Below are 4,977 nucleotides of genomic sequence, written 5' to 3' on the forward strand. Positions count from 1 at the left end.
CCCTCCTCCATTCATGCTCTGTCTCTGTCTCAAAAATAAACTATGAAAAAAGTTTTAAAAAATATTTTATTTTTAAGTAATCTCTACACCCAGTGTGAGGCTTGAACCCACAACCTCAAGATCGAGAGTCATATGTTCTACGGACTGAGCAAGCCAAGCACCCCACTTTCTCTCATTAATGTCCAGCAGTCTTCCCAGACTTGGGTCTCCAAGCTGCCTAGCCCAGGTACACCACACATCTCTTAAATATGACATTTCAGGTCATACGCACTTCAAGGAAAAGTTGTGTTTTTTTTAAGTGTATTTATTTTTGAGAGAAAGAGAGAGCACCAAGTGGGGAAGGACACACAGAGAGAGGAAGACACAGAACCTGAAGCAGGCTCCAGGTGCCCCCAAAATAAAATCTGATTTTTATCATCACTTTCCCCACTTTCTTTTTTCCTAATCACTTCACTTCTGAGTTTCTCTAATTTCAATTTATGTCATTTCATAACTTCTATCACTTTTTTTAAAATTTCCCTAATGTCGTTTTGAAATATTAGGTTACCATTTCCATCTCTTTCGTGGACATGTTTTCCCGGCATGCTTTTATTATTTGTAGGAATGTTCTTTTGCTACTTAATCTCCTTTTTCTTATAATTCTACACAGGATTCAACCTTGGTGCTTTCCTGATGTTCCTTTTTAAATTAGATTGACTTTTCCAGACTTTTAGGAGGCATGGAGTGCGTAAGGATAGTTTTCTACCTTCATGGGTCTTAGGCTCCATATTCTGTTGAGTCTACCACGTGATTGTTCTTTTCTTTCTTTCTTTCTTTGAGAGAGAGACAGAGACAGAGAGAGGGAATGGGGGAGAGGAGGAGAGAGAGAGAGAGAGAGGGAGGGAGGGAGGGAGGGAGAGAGAGAATCCCAAGCCCTGACTCTGGGCTCAATTTCACAAATGTGAGCCAAAATCAAGAGTTTGACACTTAAGGGACTGAGCCACCCAGGCGCCTCATGCATCACAAGCCATCCCAAGTTTAATGTATTAAACAATAACCATATCGTGTGTTCCAGATTCTGTGGGTCATTCAGAAAGAGTACAGCGAGAATGGCGTGTCTCTGCATCTTGATGGCTGGGGCCTCAGCTGGAAGACTGAGTGAGGTGACCAAATAGCTAGGGGTTGGGGTCATCTGAAGGCTTCTCATTCACTTGCCTGGTGGCAGGTGCCAGCCGCCTGGTAGGTCCTTACATGTGCCTTGTTGGACTTCCTCGCAGTATGGTGGTTAATTTCCAAGAGAAAACATCTTAAGAAAAAAGGAAGACATGCATGATATTTGCACAGTTTTGGAAGTCACATGGCCTTTATTTCCATTGTACTCTGTTGGTCAGGCTGGTCCCAGAGTTCCAACCAGGTGTATAGAGCCCACCATTTAAAGAGACAAACGTTGGGGTGCCTGGGTCATTCAGTCGGTTGGGTGTCTGACTCCTGATTTCGACTCAGGTCATGATCTCACGGTCCATGGGTTTAAGCCCCACATCAGGCTCTGTGCTGACAGTGCAGAGCCTGCTTGGGGTTCTCTCTCTCCCTCTCTCTCTCCCCTTCTGTGCTCTCTCTCAAAATAAATAAAATTAAAATTTAAAAAAAACCCACCACCACAACAAATATAAAGAGACAAATGTCAAGGCCCATTGTAAGAAGAGCACGTAGGATGAGAAATAATTTTTGTGGCCATCTTTGGAAAATAAAATCTGCCTCAATGATCTCTCTCTCTCTCACGTGTGTGCGCACACACACACACACACACACACACACACACACACACACGGCTGTATATTTTCCAAGATTCTTCAACCCTCCATCCTCCAATCTCACTTTCCCCTGGAGCGTCCCTTTCTTTGTCCCTTAGTGGGCCTGTCCTGATCAGATTGGATTCTATGCTCAAAGTCCCAGTGAGGCACTTGGTCATGAAAGAACATCAGTCTATCCGTTTTGAGGGTGTGTGGAGCCCAGGTGTCTCCAGCACCATCTGCCCTCATGGCGCGCGGTCCCCTGGCACTCCCACACAAATTGGCTTCTGCAGAATTGTCTGATGTCAGCTGCTGTTGAACAGGCCCACCACACTTTGGAGGGCCAGTTGGTGATCGGAGGGCTTACTTGTTCTTGGGACCTTCAGAAGCCCAGATTTGGGCCTTGTGCTTCCTCCCACACAGATCCTGGTACCACACAAGGCTGGTAACCGCCTGGAACTTGTATCCAAGCCCCCTGTATTTTTGGGTTTAAAAGTTTAACTTGCCATCTAGGTTTTGTTTTTGTTTTTATTTGTAGAGGTCTGTGAATCTTTTGATTTTTTTTAACCTAGGTTTTTGTTTGTTTATTTTTTGAGTGGGGGTGTTACTGTATTAGTCTGTTAGGGCTAATAAAACACAACAGGCTGGGTGACTTACATTTATTTCCTCGGGGCACCTGAGTAGCTCAGTTGGTTGACCATCCGATTCTTGATTTTATCTCAGGTCATGATCCCAGGGTTGTGGGATTGAGGCCTGTGCCAGGCTCCGTGTTAAGTGTGGAGCCTGCTTGGGATTCTCTCTCTCTGCCCCTCTCCCCCACACTCACTTCCTCCATAAAATGAAAATTTAAAAAAAAAAACCAACTGAAAAAACAGCAATGAAGAAATTTATTTCCTCACAGCTCTGGAGGCTGGGGAGCCCAAGGTCAAGGTGCTGTCAGTGTCATTATCTTCCTTATAGACAGCAGCCTCCTCGCTGTGTCCTCACATGGCTTTTTCTCTGTGTGGAGAGAGAGAGAGAGAGAGAAACAGAGAGGAGAGAGAGAGAGGAGAGAGAGAGAGAAAGAGAGAGAGAGAGAGAGAGATGGGATCTGGTGTCTTTTCCTCTACTATAGACTTCACCCTGTCAGATTAGATCGCTACCCTTATGATGTCACTTAGCCTTAATTGCATCATAAAGGCTCTGTGTCCAACTATAGCCACTTTGGGAGTGAGGACTTCAGCATATGAACTTGGGGAAACAGATTTCAGTTTACAACCGGAGGAATTTGGGGAGAGACATTCTACATCCTGCCATCTTTCCAGAAGAAGAGAGGCTTGGTTAGGCTAGAGTCCATCCAGGCCAGTCACCCCAGACTCACCCCGGACGGGGAGCAGAGTGGGGAAGGGCGGGCAGTGCTCTGGGCGGTGAACGGAAAGGCGTGCAGTGCAGAACAAAGGCCCTCAGTGGCTGGGCTTCTTCCTACGTCTTCCTGTCCACTCCTGACACCCCCCGACTTCCCCAGGTGCTCTGGAGACAGCAAACTGTGTCTCAGTGTCCCTGGGCACACCATCCTGTTTCTGGCCTCTGCCTTCGTTCACAAAGTCAGGATTCCCCATAAGTCACTTCCCCACCCACTTTTCTCGAGTTCAAGAGCTCCTAGTAATCTTCTTCTGTAGCGCTGACCTCAGGCATCTTCTCTAGAATACCCTCCAAAATGCCTTGCTAATGGCAGGGACCCTCCTCCATGCTTTCATAGCGTGTCTCTGTGCACTCACACACTCCTATGCACATCACACACACACAAACACACACACACACACACACACACACACACTCCCAGGCACCCACCCATGCCGCCTCTTTGCCCCCTACCTCACTGCATTGTAATCGTGTCTCTCTGAGGACAAACGGGCTCCCTGGAGGCAAGACCTGTGCCCCGACACCCGTGGCAGACTGGGCTTTGCTCTCAGCTCTTATTTCCCTTGTCCCAGAATTCACTATCTAGGCCATCATCCTGGCTTCATAGTGGGGATAAGAGACTTCTCTGCCTTACTGCCTTTAGGTCTGAGCATGGGATTTGCTTTAACCAGCGATGTCCGCAGAGGCTATAAATGCGCTTGGGTGGTTTGCCTTGTCTCTTTTCCGTGAGAAGAGTGTGCTGCAGGTAGCCACCGGACCAAGTAGAAGGTAGGGATGTGAACAGTAGTCCTGAAGCCAACACAAAGGCTGACCCCAAGCCCAGCCAACTCGTGGCCTGAAGCAGAAATCCCTGCTCAACGGCTGACCTAGCTAGGAAGGAAGAAAATCAATACTTGTTGTAAACTGCTGAGATTTGGGGGATGTTTGTTTTGCAGCATAATTGCAACAGTAGCCGACTAAGACATCATTATCCTTGTGTTCCCAAGCCCACGGCGGCAGTCCTGGGCCCAAACCTGTTTGTTGAATAAAGAGACAAAGACATTCGTTGATTCCATACCTTTGCAGTGTGGGTTGGCTCAAGTCACCGCACCACCTTTGCTACCTCTTCTTTCCAAAGGACATCATAATAGTTGCTTTGTGGGATTGCTGTGAGGATAAATGAAACAATGTGGAGTAAGTCCCTAGCACTTGGTGTTCAATAAGTGACATTTTTCTTCCCCCATCTCTGTCCCTAACCATCTTTTTTTTTTAAGTTTACTTACAGGGGAGGAGCAGAGAGAGAGAGAGGGAGAGAGAGAGAGAGAGAGAGAGAGAGAGAGAGAGAGAATCCCAAGCAGGCTCCAAGCTGTTAGCACAGAGCCCAATGTGGGGCTTGATCCCATGAAACTTGAGATCCGGGCACCCTCCTGTTGGTGGCAATGTAAACTGGTGCAGCCGCTCTGGAAAACAGTGTGGAGGTTCCTCAGAAAACTACCCATAGAACTCCCTTATGACCCAGCAACAGCACTGCTAGGGATTTACCCAAGGGATACAGAAGTGCTGATGCATAGGGGCACATGGACCCCAATGTTCATAGCAGCAATGTCAACAATAGCCAAATCATGGAAAGACCCTAAATGTCCATCACCTGATGAGTGGATCAAGAAGATGTGGTATATATACATAATGGAGTATTATGTGGCAATGAGAAAGAATGAAATATGGCCATTTGTAGGAAAGTGGATGGATTTTGAGGGTGTCATGCTAAGCGAAATAAGTCAGGCAGAGAAGGACAGAAACCATATGTTTGCACTCATAGGTCTAACAG

Source organism: Suricata suricatta, chromosome 2, assembly GCF_006229205.1.
Source record: "Suricata suricatta isolate VVHF042 chromosome 2, meerkat_22Aug2017_6uvM2_HiC, whole genome shotgun sequence".
In the NCBI taxonomy this organism is placed as follows: Eukaryota; Metazoa; Chordata; class Mammalia; order Carnivora; family Herpestidae; genus Suricata; species Suricata suricatta.